General features: G+C 42.7%; 1 protein-coding gene across 13 annotated transcripts in view; it reads left to right on the forward strand.

Moving 5' to 3' along the window:
- The window catches only part of RBFOX1 (RNA binding fox-1 homolog 1), a 1,139,646-nt gene that overhangs the window by 317,793 nt on the left and 804,351 nt on the right, over positions 1-17,502 (forward strand). The gene's annotated exons all lie outside the window — the stretch shown is intronic.

Raw genomic sequence — 17,502 nt, forward strand, 5'->3', positions numbered from 1 at the left:
TGAATCAATGCTAGTATTTATCTGTGCAAAGTTACAGTCAGCCCAGGACAGTATATTTTAATTTATAAAATCTATGTTTAGTCACACAATAAAACTATTTAGATTTGATGTTCTTTAACAAAATATATACAAAATACTTTTTTTTACAAAGTGCAACACAGATTTATATAGATTTTTACCTTCTATGCATCTTTACATGCTGCATTCTGTTAATAAAAACATCTAGCTATACATACATGCAACTTTTTTTGACTTGTTCTTTATTTCATAAAAATAATTATATTCATTTTAGAAGTCACCTTGTTGAGATTCCAAGAAAGGTGTAAGGATAGGATGGTAGAAGAGATGAAACAGGTATTATTTAAAGAGAGTGGATAAACTTTCTACTTGGCTGCAGCCTCTACGAGCTCATGACAGCTGATACTGCAACATTCACTTTCTTTAAAGGTATATGGGGGTGTCACTGGCCTGGGGAGGTGTTTCCTCAGGGATGGTTTCAGTCCTGGTGTTCTGACACTTTGGCTCTGGTGACAGTAAGCATTATTCTAAAGTAGGCCCTGAAACATCACCAGGATCTCATCCAGAGGCACCAAGCCTGGACAATGTACAAAATAATAAGGCAGACACTATTTTAACACAATAATTTGGACAGCCTTACTTTGTTCACTGCATCTCCAAATGTTTTGGCGTGGCATAATTATCTGTATTCTGTTACTGAAAGGCTAAGTGTGTCTCATGAAGAGAAAAAGATCTCTCAAAAAGATTTTAATTAAGTTAAACTAAAATAAGAACTGAAGTATAGAAAGTGCTCTAAAGAATCTTTAATATCAAGATAAGCTCATAACCTCTTCCTAAATAAAAGTTAATACAGGCAGGTTAATATTCCTTCACTGAAGAAAATTAACCCAAATTGTATTTTTTGTTTTAGAGGTCTTGGCTCCTTTCAAATCCTGTTTTCTTCCTGTGTTTCTCTCAAGCAGACAGGGAATGAGCCAAGCCTCTGTGCAGCTCTGGCTCTTATGTCTCCCAGCAAGCAGAGTCTCCTTATTGCTGAGAACCTCTGGTTGCTCGCCCTTGCTGCAGAGAAAATGAGAATATTCCTCAGGGAATGTGAGGATTGCCCCTGGCCAGTCTGGTGCCACGGGAGCAGCTTGCTCACAGCAGTGTGAACTCAGCTCAGGGCACAATGCATTCCCTGAGCCCTGCTGGCACCTCGGAGCAGGGGGGACCTGGTGCCACCATCCCCTGCCACAGGTGCCCCACCAGCAATCCTGGAATGCCCTGCAAAGGGAGCTACACTTGGACAAATCATTCAGGCTCCTTTTAAACAGCAAAACAACACGAGTTTGAATGTCTTTTTTTTGCAGGCTGGAAAACTTGGTGAGTGCCTGCAGCCTGTCAGATGCCGAGTGGTCCAGTGTGGAGATTCTTAGTTTGGTTGAAAAAAGAACAGAGTTAATTTCTCCCAGGCTGAGCCTGGGAATCTTAGAGGGAAAAATTAAAACAGTTATTATCTATCTGTCTTTCTGTACCCATTTTTTATGGTTATGGTTTTCCACAGTGTGCTATTCACAGTCACCAATAACGTGAGATGTTTCTACTTTGAGACCAATCCGGTCCCACTTAGTGAGGGAAGACTATAAAGCTCACTGCTTCTTGCTAATAAAGATTCTTCTTGAGCCCTCTGATCCACCTGAAGACCGGAGTCTTTCTTTACATCCCTGACTCGACAGTCCAGGAGCTCCAGCAGCTCCTGCACCCCAGAAAACCCCCAGAGCTGCTGGGGCTTCAGCCTCAGCCTGGATTCACAGCCGGTGCTCCCCAGGCCTGTGTGGATGTCTTGTGCTCCCCGTGCCACTCACAGGGCAGTGTTTACACACTTCCAAAGTGCAGCACACACAGCTCAGATCCTTTTCTGTCCCTGTCCCCACGTGCCAGTGGCCATGCCCTGCCCAGTGCTCAGCCCCACGGCTCCTTGGCCTTTTGCTTCCCCTTCCTGCTGCTGCTGCTCCTGCTGCCTGCACATCTGCTCCTAACACCCGAGCTTTTCTCTTCCTTTTCCCCTGACCTTGATGGATGGCCTATATCTCAATGCCAAAGCTCACCTTTTTCTTACCAGAGGATGATTGATGGGGCAGGAGCAGCAGTGGAGCAGGTTCTGTGTCCTGACAGCCTTGGCTGCTGCCCGGGCTCCCCCCAGGGACTGGCAGCAGCCTTAATTCCGTGCAGGAATCCAGATCCCTACCAAGCTCCTGAGAAACCAAGTGGGATTTTGAGACTCCTACTGCACAGTCTGAATCTCTCTTAAAAATAGCAAGCCCAGAGTGCTCTGTTGATTTTCTGTCATGGAATGCTTTGAAGGGCAAATACTCCTTTTTGTTTTGCACAGATGGCATAATTTTGGTGGATGAACTCAGCATTATCAAGTACAAGTTAATATGATTTTCTTTGTTTTAAACATTAAGAAATAAGATGAAAGACAATGAATATTCTTTGTTCAAGACCATTAATTATTCCTATACTGCTCTACAACATTTAAAAAAGCTATTTTCCTTTAACATGTTTCTTATACATTTTTGCTAGTAAAATGAATGCAACAATAACCTTTTTGAAAGACTATCTAGTTAAATTAGTTGCATTTTTAAATATAATGAGTCCTTAAGGCCAGGTTTTCAAGCCCTGTGTTAAGGTGGCTTGCTTAGATCAGGGGACTTGTGCCAGATAACAACTACAGAAGATCTGAATAGAAAGGTGAAAGCAGTTGTTTATGAAAATTTGTAGTCTAAATTTAGGCAGACAAGGGGAAAAAATCAAGGGTGACTGAAAGAGAATAGATATCTAAGTGATATTGACTTTAACAGGTTCCTAATCATGAAGACATACGATAGATAGAAATGTGCTGGCAGAAGTTAATGGCTTTGAAAAGAAAAGACCAAATGTACAGTAATACCCTTGAAAGTGCTGACTTCATGAGTCAACATTTAAATGGGAGCCTGTCTTCCTGCTAAATAGCTTTTCAACTTCTTCCTTATCATAGGAGTCCTTAATTAAAATAGTTCAAAGGAGCTGGGTCATAAAACTGCATTGGGGTTTTTTTGTACTGAAAAGAATTTCTGCACTCAGCAAGACTTCATCAGTTCTCAAAACTTAGCAGTTGAGTCAATAGTCTTCTTTTCACTGTGGTGAACTACACGTTGAGAATGCCATAAGCAATTATTTAATCTCTGGAACTGGGGGTTAGTTCAGGACCACAGTGGGCTAATTAAAAAGTGCTTCAGTGTGTCATTGATTTCTTGGTATGACCACAAAGTCCTACTTTACCCTGCCTTGCTTTGAAGAAAGAAATGCCGCCAGCCAAGGTCGCTGCACAAACACTGAAGGGTGCAGAAGAGCCAAACATTTGTCATGCAGTTTGTCAGGGCACAGAGGGAAGGGAAAAATCAAGAAAGAGCAGAAAGCAGAGAAGAGAAGCAAAGAGATTTAACAGGGTCTGTGATACTGGTTTAAAATACCTGTTCCATCAGTCAGGCTCACAGGATTCTGGAGGAAGGTTTGTTGTTCTCTCACCATAAAGCCTTGCAGGGAGGGCTGCACTGCCAGCACCAAGCCCTGGCTTTCTGTGATCTATTTGCTTGTCAAAACATCAACATCACCAATTCATTGCAGTGCCTCACGAATGACCTCCTCTTAGCCCTGCTCTCTGCAGTTTGCAGTTTCATTCATTTGTCATGTTGCAATCCTGTTTCTGGTTTAAATTTCCACTTCTGTTGAAGACATAAGTCCAAGTAGTAGAGTGAAAAATCCCATAACCTCATTCATAACTGTCATGACCTTTAATTCAGAAGCCATGGCTCTGGAATAGCTGCAGTTAATAGTCTTTTTAAGGGGTCTAGTCAGGCTTTGTCTGAAAATTCATATAGTAATGTTGATTGGAAAATTGATAAGACTCATGGGGAAAGTGAATTGGAAAATAGAAAGCTCAACATTTTAGTCTTTTTTTTATTATTATTTCGAGTCAGCTGCCCTGTTAGCATGCTGCTTGTTCTGATTCTGCTCTGCAGTTTTGTGCTTTATTGTGTTGGTACAGGACATGAAGGCAGTTAGGTGAGTCTGGTGTTGTGGGAGGATATTATCAACTGCCAGGCAAGTATAGCATGCAAGAAAACTGAATGATCACAATAATGGTGTAAAGCTAATCAGGTGAAATATTTTGCCTTTTAAACATTTATATGTATGTAAAATGTGTTCTCTGCATGAAGCTGCTGCCCACCTGAATACTCTTTCTCATTTACTATTAAAAGAGTTTCCCCCGGAATAAAACCCAACTGAGAGTTTTTAGCTTGCCACCACTACTGAGAAATAAGATGTGCTAGCCCACAGTAATTTATACTGAACTGCTGTGAGCAGTTGTTGAGGGGGGGCTGTAAAAATCCCCCTCTGATTGTCTCTGCATTTCTGGACTCTTTGCAATCAGGGTAGCAGCTCATGCAGAACACAACCTTCCTTCTGCTTTGGAGTCAGATCTGTGCCTGACTGATTACAAACCCAATTAGCTATCTTCTGGAGGCTAGGATAAACTCCAGATATTCCATCCTGGAGGATTTCAGAAAGTTGAGTATACGAATGACTGAAAAAGTATAAAACTAAATTAAGAGCTCAAGTTCCCTTGTCTCCTCAAAATTCCTGCCTTGGTATTTAGAATTCTATTTACACCCAAACCAGCTCCACTGCTGAAGGAATGGCATCTGTCAAAGTCAATGTGATGTGCCAGTAAACCCCTTATATTTTTTGCCTCTTTTCCCACATACCAGGAATTGCTTTGACATGTTGAAACAAATGCCACCAAATCCATTTTCACAAATTTTGGTTGTACTCAGATTCTCAGCATACTTCTGCTTCTTTCCTTTTCTGAAATAATACATTAAATACATTGCCACATCCACAGTGTTGGAAGATTATCCAACTTCCATAAACTAATTTGAATGAAGCATCTTGTTCATAGTGCATTCAGGATCTCTCACTTTTGTGTACATTCGCTCCCTCCCCAATTACTTTAAAACTCTTGCCTAGCTGGGCTCCTCTCAGGGAATCAAAAATGAAGTTAAATGCTTCAGACTCCTCTGCTTTGGAAGGAAAGCTGTTCTCTCAGAGTCTCACTGGATGCTGGGACTTGTTTCTTACAGCACACACGTTTGCCTGGTGTAGCTCACGTATTTCCCAGATTGCCAGGAAATTGATTTGAGGATTTTGAGAGCTCCTTTCTTGCTCCTGGCTCACCTTGTCAAGCTGCTTAACTCCACAGGAATATGGAGCCCCCTGGCCCCCAGGAAGGCAGACAAAGACCTGCCTGCAGCTTCCCACCACGCTGGGTAGCATAGCAACCCCTCCAGCTGGCTCCTGCAGAGCTGCCCAAAGTCACAGCTACCCACAGATTCAGCCCTTTCATGGCTCCTTACAGGGCTCTCAAAGGAAAAAAAAAATCTCATTATTTTGTTGCGAAGTCCATAGTGTTCCAAACTGTACCGACTCTTTGGTCAGAGTTCAGTGCAACAAACTGTGCAGGGAATATTTTTTGACTCAGATAAAGTTTTGGGAAATATATTACACATTGCTTGTGGTTTTGAAACATAGTGATTGCTTTAGGAAGCAGAGCAGGAAGAATAGAACAGACAGCCTGTTGCATGTAACAACATCTTCCCTATTCTTGATGAAACAGAAAATACATTTAGAGGGGTTCCTTGGTTGCTATTTTCCCTATATTTTGTCCCCTTCCAGCTTCCTGGAGCCTCGTGGCTGGTGTGGCATCCAGTGAGACACAAAAGGCCTTGAAGCTGTGTAAGTGCTGCTCAGCACTTGTAAATAAAACATTCCTATGTTAATAACAAAAATCCAAACCACAGCACCACAGGGCTGCTATGGACAGAATTAACTCCAGCCAAGTCAGCAAAGCAGGTTTCGCTGCATCTCAAAGAACTTCCTCCAAACTGTTGAAAATGCATTATTCATTTTCACTGCCCATTTCATAACTGAGAATACCTGGACTAAGATTAATGTATTTCTGATTTCCTGCTGTGAACCTGAGCTGAGGTAGGAAGATCATATTTCTGTTCAAACGAGTATTCTTCCTTAAAAAACCCAAACAGTTTACTAAGCAGTGCATTTTCATAGTACTGTTATCTCCTACACCTTCTCTTTCCATATGATTTTCCACAGTTCTATCCAAATCTATTTTCTCTCAGATAAGTCTCCATAAATCTAAAAATCCTCCAAGCTGTTCCATCATCATCACCACCACCACATCATGCAGCCTCACCTTATCAATATATTTAAATGTCTGGTGTTGGATGCTTTCCTCTTCAGCCATAGAGAAAACACCAGTGCTGGGTGTCTTGTTAGTGCTGATTAATCACTGTGCAGTTTCAATCACTTTGTGAGGTTGAACCCCACAGTACTCTTAAATACAAATGCTGTTTGCAAAGTTATATCTAAGAAATCGTTCACAAATTGCATTGTTCAGACGGTGCATTTTACCAGCCATGGAAATTTTTGGAATTTATTGTGTGAAGAACAAGGACATTGTTTTCTAGTGACTGCAGGTTCCATAGGTTTTTAATGCTTTACTTCATGCATTTGAGATGAATTTTTTTAGTGGATGCCCAGCTCTATTGTCAGGTGAAGGGTCCTGGCAGTGAAAGGCAAAGCTGTGGCAGTAGCCAGTCTTCAAAACCCTGGATTCTGCCAGATCAGCCAAGTAAATAAGGCAGCTTCTGGTTCTCTCTAGGAAATTGTAAACACCGTCCTCAGTGTTGATGTCAGGCTGCTTCAGCAGTGCTGGCTGTGAAGTCAGCAAAGTGATTAATGACTCATTAAAAATTAATACATCTCCCAAAAGAATTTGCAGGGATTCTACTGTGAAATTCTTGCTGTACTCTGTGGGAGCTACACGACTTAATCCCCACGACCTGCACTTTGTCAGTAACCTTTTGGAAAATAAGCAACTTAAGCAGCTGGAGACAAGCAGTGTTACATGGCATTGAAGGGCATTGCAGCACTCCAGACAGAAATCTGAAACGAAAATGTCATGGAGAGACACAGACTGGGCACTCACCAGGAGCTGTGCTGGGAGTGCCTGGCTGCAGGGGGGTCGTGTTCCAAGCACTGGGAGCCTTTTGGCTCTCTCCATGATGAGCTGAGAGGGATGTGCTGAGCAGGGCTTCACCACGGAGCTCACACGTGTGCAGTCAGGCTGGGAGAGAGATGAGCTTGTTTGGGAAATATGTCATAAACCTTCCCAGCAGAGGTAAAGCTAAAATCCTGTTGCTGTTGAGGACAAATACAGCAGTGAAAGGTGAGGTGTCTTTGACTTCTACACAAGCACCCAGCAGTTCATTACAAACGTGGGACACAGGCTGTGTGCTGAGCAGGGAAACCCTTCCTGCAGAAATGGGGCACAAGGCAGCTATGTCTGAGGTGCACTGTCAAATGGGTTCTTCATCCACCTCAGAAAGTATAGACTCTTCATTTATTAATTCATTTTTTCATGTAGAAATGTATCATTTCAGTAGATTCTCCCCCCCTGCCCCTCCTACTCTACAGAAATTATTTTTGATGTACAGGATGACATGCAGAACATTTTTCTGTGTCTTTAAACGCCAATTCCTGACTTTGAACTCAAAGAAACAGATATTTATTTACAGGCTTGCCCTGATAGATATCCTGGAGTTAATTATGTGATATCTGTCTAAACTTCTTCCCTAGTTTTCTACAGAAGTATATTTCTTGTTGAACTATGCTGGGTATTTACTCAGGTAGCAATTCCACTGCTGTTCTGAGTGTGTGAGGGCCCAGGCTCTTTTGCTGTCAGGAAGTAGAAAGCTGTGTGATGCTGGAATTATTTATTCCATCTAAATAACTGAAGCAAGATCATTAACCTCATTGCAGCACTGTGGCCATGCCCTCTTCTCCACACTCTGCTCTTTTAATCACGCCATCGATCATTCATCATCTTTCATACCAGATTCAAAAACTTTGTCCTTGCCACAGTCTCTAAATCCTGTGCTTTAAAACATGGGCAGTTGTAAAGAAAAGGGGAAATTAGTAGAATGATCAATTGGCAGGATTTTATCTTTATTTTATGCAACAGTTTATGATTTAATTCTTCATATGCTTACACAGGCCATGAGTCTTCAGGATCTGTATTTTTTCCTGTACATCACTTCTCACCCAGCATTTGGCAGACTGGGATGTGGTGTTCAGGAGCTGTTTAGCAGTGAGCTGCAGACACACTGCCCCACTTGCTCCTCCAAGTCTAGCTGGTGTCTCAGGGGAGGGAAAGTCCTGTGTCACAGAAAGCCCAGCAGCTCCAGCAGTGAGAGGGAGGCTCCTCAGAGAGTGACTGTGCTGGGCACCAGTCAGGCCCTGTGCCAGGGGCTGTTTATGTGCAGTTATATTTCAGCAGTAAACACTGGAGGCACTCATTAAGCCCGACATTAAGAGTGGGTGACCTCTCGCTCTCCAAAACAGTCACATACAAATAGTAAATTAAATCAAGCATTCATCAAAACTGTAAAATAGCCTGCTTAAACCCTTCAGAAACAACACACCCACTACCTTCTTCCAAACCCTTGTCAAACAAATGGTTTTTGTGGCGTATCTGGAAGGTCATCAAGTCCTGGGCTATTTCAGGAGCAGGTTCCAGATGGTCTCTAGCACGCTGAATAATGTATGTGTGTGGGGGAGTGGGGGGAGAGGGGCTCCCAGGAACCATTACACTGACAGGAGGAAACCCATGCATTTTGCATTCATCTGTGCCATGCTAGGTGTTTAAAAACCTCTCATGTCCTTTGCTTCAAGTAGCAAAAAATGACTTGTTTGGAGAATCTTTAGTGACAATATCAATTTCATATTTCACTCAGCAGCACTCTACAAAACCTTTAGCTCCTGTTTGGGCTACAATTGTCTCGATTACAAGAGCACTGGTGTTGTAATGGGATCTGTTATTTGTAGTGTGACATTCCATAGGCAGTAACCTTTTATCCTGTAATTCTTGCCTTGCTATACAGGGAGAATCTCAGCAGCTCCATATGCATTGTTATACATAAGATAATGACATGATGTAAGGCAAACATATGTGATTAAAACTGCTTTGCATGAGTGTCATGGGGCTGTCTATGAATTTGTAGGAGGCAGTTGCTTGATGGTGAGCTCCACATGCCCCAGCAGCTCAGAAACCCCCAGTGTGCTGGGCTTACCCCCACAGCGTGGCCAGCAAGGCAAGGGGGGGATTCTGCTCCTCTTTACCTGCTCAGGTGAGAGCCCACCTGCAGCCCTGGGGTGCCCAACAGCACAAAGATGTGGAGCTGCTGGAAACAGTCCATGGGAGGCCATGGAGAAGCCCCAAGGGCTGGAGCCCCTCTGCTCTGGAGCCAGGCTGGCAGAGCTGGGGGTGCTCACCTGGAGAGGAGAAGGCTCCAGGGACACCTCAGAGCCCCTGCCAGGGCCTAAAGGGGCTCCAGGAGAGCTGCAGAGGGACTGGGGACAAGGCATGGAGGGACAGGACACAGGGAATGGCTCCCACTGCCAGAGGGCAGGGCTGGATGGGAGATTGGGAATTAGGAATTGTTCCCTGTGAGGGTGGGCAGGCCCTGGCACAGAGTGCCCAGAGCAGCTGTGGCTGCCCCTGGATCCCTGGCAGTGCCCAAGGCCAGGCTGGGCAGGGCTTGGAGCAGCCTGGGACAGTGGAAGGTGTCCCTGCCCGTGGCAGGGATGAAACAAGATGAGCTTTAAGATCCCTTCCAACCCAACCCATTCCATGGATTTTTTCAAATGCACAGAATAGAAAGACAGTAAAGGCTTGCTGAGCACAGGGTGTGCAACTCCAACAATCCACGTGCCTCAAGCACCTTGAATGAGTTTGCTCTGAGGTGCCTGACTGCCCACGTGTGCAACAGGGAAAAACACTGACCTGGTACTACGCCAAGAACAAAATCAGACCACCTGGACCAATTGTGGACTTGGGTCAGAGGTGAAAATGGGATTTATCAACCAGTGGTCCTCTTCAGCATTACAGGTTTTAGCCCTGATATTGCATTCTGGCAATTGCTGTAATGAAAATTGAAGGATCTTGAGTAAATACACCTTTGGTGCCTTCATTTCTGCATGCAGGAAGACACAGATGGCACTGTATTGCTATCAATCATGGAATAAAAAATTCCCCAACAATACTAAATACTCTACAACAAAGCTAAATTTTAATAATGATACTAATTTTGTCACCAAATATTTTGCTCCTTTTCCCATTGCCATCTTTCAAGTTCCCTCCTGGTCACAGCTCAAAATTCATGCTCTTGGTGAAATTCTGCTCATGTGTAGAGAGACCAAGGATATGGAAGAAATTGCACGTAGATAAATCAGTGCATCGTTTTTGTCCTAAGGTAATAATATTTCAAAGTACTTTCATTCTGATGGTTTTCAGAATAACTATTTGAAGTGAATTGTTGGCCTTGGACAAATTCCTGGAGGAGATAATGACGTACATGTCACAAAAGAAATCATTGTTATAGGCACAGCTGGTGACAGTGCTCTGTGTCGACAAACAAGTAAGTTGACATAAAGCCTACCATTCAATTACTGGCATAAAGAAATCTCCTCTAAAACAAGATTGAAGACATGGCCTATGGCACCTCAAGTTTGAATAATACAGCAATGGTAAAAAATAGACAATATCAGCAATGAAGGGAGAGAAAAACTTAATTTCTAATCCTTATCATGTGCAGTTCAGGGGACTAATACAAAATTTAGATTTCCTATACTGTCAGTATTCAAAAATTGAACTTTTGTATTTTTTTACATAGCTAAATATATGTTCCCAGTTTCACACCACGGCTATTAGCTCAAGGTTCTTGAGATTTCCAGACTCCATTTGAGTTCTCTTCTCCAGGTCTGTCACTGTTCATGAGCTCCAAAGTGCATTAATATTGTTCTTCAGCCTCTGCAAGGGAATACACAAACCCACTCACAGCAGCAAATTGCTCTCTGGAAAGATTGGATCACTAAAGTGGATTGGCTATTGTCAAAATGTCACTCAGAAAACAATAGAAAACCAAAATAAAAGTGGTTATCAAGCAGCTGCTGTCACTGCAGTACACGGTGGTGCTCGGGGCTGCCTTTGGCTGGGCCCTGTTCTGAGATACACCCTCGGGTGCTAAAAAGGAAACTAGGTGGGAGAATACTGGGAGTCCATGGCCTTCAAAAAAATATTTAATGAAGAATGAGAAAATGATGAGTTCCCACTGACAATGTGCTACAGGTCATCATATATTGGGGGAAATTCATAGGGGTGAATGAGAGCTACAGGTATTAATTACAATACTGCATTAATTAATTACATTGTGGGCACAATTGGAGAGCCTGTGCATTTAAAAGGAGACAGTATCACAGGATTTTTCATGATCATACACATCCTGAAGTTTCCCAAGAAGCAGAAAATGTACAAGGAGCTCCAAGGGCCTGGAAAATTGGTGAATGAAGACATTAGGCTCAGTCTTGGTGATTTCCACAGGGTTTTGCCCCTTCCTCTGGGGACTATTTCAGCTGGCAGATCTCCATTTCTGTTTTATATATGGCTCACCTGTTCCAAACACTCGGTCCTAAACACACAATCCAAGTTCTGCTGTCAATAAATGAGCAGTAACAACACCCAGTCCATCACAGCAAGAGGTGCACATTTCCTTCGTGGCTCTGCATTGTGGTTAGATAAAGGTAGGAGAACAGAGACAGTGGTGAAGGTAATCTGGCCCCTAAGGAGTTACAGCTGTGCTAATTGTCAAGCATTAAGAACACGCCTGCTCTTAATAGGCCACAGCTGTATTCAATTAAGAGGGGTATTATAAAAGAGCAGGTTGGCTGGTTGAGGAGAGATGGAGTTTGTTGGCTGTGCTGAGAAGAAAGAGTCAGTGCTGTGAGGAGCTGTGCCTGAGAAACCACCGAGAAGGTACGGAACCTTTGCAAATAAGATGCCAACACCGCATGGGTTTGGTGGTTATGGTGAACCAAGGCTGCCCCAGCCCTGTACACAGCTGAGCTCAGGGCTGGCCCTGCCTGTCCTCCAGGAGGAAAATCCTGTGGTGCCTGTGATGTCAAAGGAGCTGTAAATCTGCATTTCCTAGAATATTTCCAGTTGTTTTCTGCCTCTGCTTAGGCTGGTGTTGCTGCAGGGTTCTGGTGTGGGTACCTGGCATGTGGAAGTTTTGCAAAGTTTTAAGCGCTCCCTTTTTACAGAAAAGAGAAACTCATGGCATCACTAGAGATGAAAAGTTTAATTTAAAATACAGATAGTTTGTAACAGGAAACCAAAGTGGTCATTACTTGTAATCATGTGTAGGTTTGTCCAAAATCAAATTAAAAAGTCTGAAGTGAGGTAACTAAACACAGCTCTGAGGAATTTTAGAGAAGAACAGCAGGGCCTTGTCCTGTAGCTCTGCTTGCACAGAATGCTCTTCCCTTATGGTTTCAAGTTTCTGTTGATTTTCTTAAGTTTAAATGCTTATGTATGAGGAATGATGTAATAAATTTAGGAAAAGAATCTCCATTTGGTATTTTTGCTCTTTTTCATATTGAGAAACTTCATCATTTTTTCTAGTTTTAAAGCTTAATTTCCAAGCACCAGAAATTTTATATTTCTGAGTCAGGTATGTGGACTCAGATCTCTCAAAATAACTTAATTTTTCTGCTTGTTTGGGAAAATTAATGTATTTTCCTGTAGGTGTGAGCTTATCTGTGACCTATAAGGAATTGAGACTATTTCACATATAAAACATATTTAAGTTTAACAGTCATTTTTACTAAAAAAAAAAAGGAAAAAAGCACTGAGGTGAATGATGGGAATTAAAATCCACCCAAGCTAAGAGACAAGGTGGCCTTGTTTGAATTCTGCTGTTAAATTTTGCAACATTGAACTTCATAGATTTTAATACATGGTTTTGGTTTGGAAATTTCTAACAGGTACACTGAATTTGGTTTGTTTCAAATTCCTAACATAAATTGGGGTAGAGAACGTGGTTCCTGCACATTGAAAATTGACCAAGAAATCACTTTTAGAATAAAAACAAGCTCGAAGATCCTTTCTGAACCCACACCCCCTGCCAGGGCTGCCCCTGACACTGCACAGGAGGATTGTGATGGATGAACTGAGTGCATAACAGATATTGTTTTAGTGCATTAGCCCTGATTTCCTGTTCCAGGTGATTGATTGAGCCCCAGTCAAGGCAGTGTCCACAGCAAATATTAAGCAAACTTACCCAGACACAATCAATCACTCTTATCAAAAAATCACCACATTTGGAGCAAAAAAAATGCTAAAGCCTTACCTGCTTTGCACTGCCTTTATCCAGGTTTAATTATATTTCTTAAAGGTGCAGGAGAACAGATTGTGTTTGTTGTTTGCTCAGTGTATTTCTCCAGGCTGGGCAGCTGTAAAGTACACAGGTGTCATTTGCTTATATTGCAACATGTTTGCTAGTTCAGAGAAATGTGTGCTTCAAAAAAGAATATTTAGAGAATAAACTGACAATAAGAAAGGTAATTTGTCTATAAAAGCTGACCCTGGTGCATCCAGCCATCATGGATTACCACTAGTAACAATATTTTTGTTTTGAATGTTGCATTTCTAAAGAATTCTCTTATGTGCTGCTGTAATTTTGGCTTAATTTATTTAACAATATTTAAGCACATAAATATGATCTAAGCTTAGTTAAAAGGTTTTTAATGTAGCACACACTGTTTAGCGCCATTAAAAATTTTTTTTTGCATAGATAGGAATGACGGGACCTGCCAAACTAAAATGGAGAAGGAAAGAAATCAGTCTTATGTACGGGGGGGGGAAGTGAAGTAGAAAAATGTAATTACTAAAATTTTTCTCTTAAAAGCTAAGAATTACTCATAAAAAGGGAAAATAGAAAATCAGGATTAGGAAGTTGGTAGTCAGCTGTAGGGGTAACTCTGGATGTAGACTTGATCTATAGCCCAAGATTTCCCCAATGTGCAATTTAAATTTACAAATTCTCCCCAATGGTTTGTAAGCTATAAAATAGCAGCAGGCATGTTTCCCTGAAGGAATTCTCCCCATGAATTACCTCATCATATTTATGGCCACAATGCCAAACAGCCTCCAAGAGAGGAACTGAGTCAGGTCCTATCAGTCCAGCACCAGGACCAGCTCAGGTTCCCTCGTGGTGGCCCAAGACACCACCACCAGCTGGCTTCCAGCTTTCACTTTTTTTTCTAAGCTTAGGTATAAAATCACCTCTTGAAACCAGCCTCTGCTTTCCTGGCACAGGGATTTTTCCAATCCCATTCAAGCTGTAGCTGGAAATCAGATTTCCCCCACTGCTGTGACTCAGTGCTGAATCCATGAGCACTGATGCACTTTGCTGTCACTAGAGTGACTTTCCAGGGTGTGACATTCCACCAACCTCTAATCCTGGTGAGATGGATTTTTACTGCATAAATAGAGTAAAACAACTGCTTACGGCTCAGACAAGAACACAAATGCTTGTCCTGTTTCTGTCCAAGAGAGCATCTGCAGCAGGCTTTAATTCCTTCAGAGCATGCATTGGGAATGGCTTTGAATCAATTTAAATTGCAAGCCTGGTCAACTAAAATGCTTTTAATTGTTCATTGGCAGCCATTCAACCTCTGATTGTGGTGAGCAATTGCTTTGGTGTGTGTTAACAATGCAGAGATGTAGCACAGACACAGAACACAACATGGATTTATCACCCCAACCCCCTTTCCTGTACATGTGACACCATGTATCAGAGTTTAAAGAGCAGTCACAGGAAGAATATTTGTGTTACACATTGTAAGAGCCATCCAAGAAGAAAAACATTTCCTTTTCCTCCATTTTAATTTTCTTCCTTCACCTATAAAGTGGCAAAGGACTGAAGTTTTCTGGTTAAGTGGATTATTTTTTGCACCAGGGGATCAAGCCATTCCCTAGCAAGTCATTGAAGTTGTACATGTTCCCTAAATATTTGTGGTGTAGTGAGCTGACCCCATCTGGCAGCTAAAGAGTGTTTCTTAATTTCTTTGTAATTAAGATATTTTAAGAATATAAGGAAATACTCTCTGCTAATTTTCTTTACTTAATAGACTAACCCCCAGTAAGCCATTGGAGACTGCAGAGTCTTTCATGGAAATGTCCTCATCAGCTGAAGATTAAATTAGGTCACCTTGATAACCTGGTTTGGTGAACTGAATGGGTTTGATGTCTGACAGCACCTCCCCTGGAGTTTGTGGGTTAAAAATAGGGAAATAGTACAAGAACATCTCCAGAAGGGATTTTGTGTCTCAGTGGATGTTTTTCCTTTGAACACAATGATGTTTCATTTTATAATTGAAATACAGTATGTCTTTGAACTTTCAATAGCCAAGGCTATTAAGTAACAGTATTGCATTTCATTTGTTATATTACATTTTAAGTTCAGTCCATGCATTTTTAATTCTGTTTATGTCTTGAGAGCTTGCCTCTAGTGAAATAAAACCAATCAAGAATCTAGAACAGGAATTAAAATTTAGATCCTAATTCACCACTGCCCTGTGGTTCCTTTGTGTTTACTTGAATAAGTACAAGGGACTAATAAAATAAATGTAAGGACCCTCTGGAGAAAAGTGTTATTGTACAGGGTCAGGCAGTGCTCAAGCTCTGCCAGGCCCACCTGAACTCCCTAAATGTGAGAAAGCTGTGCTGCAATGTGCCTGATGGCAGAAGGGACAGAAAGAATTGCCAAAAGAGGTGATTTCACAGAAAATCTGTGTCCATGATACTCAGAAAAAAAGAAAGGATTCATAATATTGATACTGAGGGTATTAAAAATAAATTTATTTAAAATTTATTAAATTATAAAGTATTAAAAATAAATATAGTAGGTGACAGGAGCTGGTGTTTGGGGCAGTGGGAGAGGAATCTTGGACATGTGGCTCTTCACAAGTTTTATGAGCAGAAATGTGGCGTGGGTTTGGCCAGCAGCCAAAGCCCCAGCTGGCCACTGGGCCACCCTGGCATGGGGACAGAGCCCAGTTGTGCCCCACTGGGCTGGCAGAGGTGAGAACACCTGGAGGGATGGGGATAGAGCCCCGCTGGGCTGGCAGAGGTGAGCCCATGGCCAGGCAGGAATGGGACAGAGCCTGGCTTTACCCTGCTGGGCTGACACAGGTGAGAACACCTGGAGGGATGGGGGTAGAGCCCCGCTGGGCTGGCACAGGCGAGCCCATGGCCGGGCAGGGCACACCCCGCTGGGCACGGCTCTGCCGCTCACAGCCCTGAGCGCGGGCACAGCTGAGCATTGGCCAACACCAGAGAACAGAGCAGCAAAGGGCAGGAGCTGCCTCAGCAGGGGGAACAGAGCCCTGAGCCCCTGGGGAGGGCAAGCAGGAGGAGCAGGATGGGCTGCAGGTTCTGGGCAGGGTTCCCCTGGGGATGCTGAGCTGCAGCAGGGATGCACAAGGCCAAAATGAGCATCGGTGCTCTGCCCATGTGTAGCTACAGTTCTCTTCACAGAGAAAAGCAAGGCACGATTTCCCAAGAATTTCTTCTGGGAAAGGTACCAAGCAACCTCAGAGAAGAAGGGAAAATAATTATCTCATTTGCTGCTCCTGTGTTTGTGCCCATGTGCAATGTGTTCTGGAGATTGTTTACCTGAGGTGATTGCTGGATTGGATTCTGGTGATGGTGTTTTGGATTCATTGACCAAGTGGATCCACTTGTGTGTGTTGGGACTCTCAGGCAGAGAGACACAGGTTTTCTCTTTAGTTAGTTAGTGATAGCTCTTGCTAGTGTAAAATAGTGTAATATAGTTTTAGTATAATAAAGTAATTCATTAGCCTTCTGATATAATGGAGTCAGATGCCAATCATTCTTCCCAGAGGTCAGGGATCATAACACCAATAGCCCTCCCTACAGCAGATCCAGGGAGTAGGAAGGAGAGGAGCCTGAAGTGGAACCTGGGGGAAAAATTAAGGTGGGCTGGGGGGAAGGTGGTTTAACTTTTGTCTTTGTTTCCCACCATTCAAATTGGTAATAAATGAAGTTAACATCCCCTAAGTCGAGTCTGTATTGCCTGTGACAGTAACTGAAGTGTCTCAATCTTGACTTCTGAGCTTTTCCATCTTATTTTGTCCCCTGGCCTGATGGGGAGGGGGAGGAACAGAGTGGCTGGGTGGGCCAGGCAAGCCCAGCCCATCACACCTGGCAGCTGAAGATGTCTTCTCCTGTGCCTCGGCACGGATCCAGAGGTGTGGTTTCATTGTTCATTCACTGCTGACCTTGCATTGTAATTTTTATTTTTGCTTCTTTTATATCAGATGAAAATAATGTAATCCAAAGGTACAATCAGAGCTCAGCTTTGTTTTGCTAGACAATTTCCAGCTAAAACTTTGCAGGCTTTTTTGCATTCAGTTATTTTCTTTGCTAGTAATGGGCTCGGAATTCTGTCAAAATAAGGA

Source organism: Passer domesticus, chromosome 15, assembly GCF_036417665.1.
Source record: "Passer domesticus isolate bPasDom1 chromosome 15, bPasDom1.hap1, whole genome shotgun sequence".
Lineage (NCBI taxonomy): Eukaryota > Metazoa > Chordata > Aves > Passeriformes > Passeridae > Passer > Passer domesticus.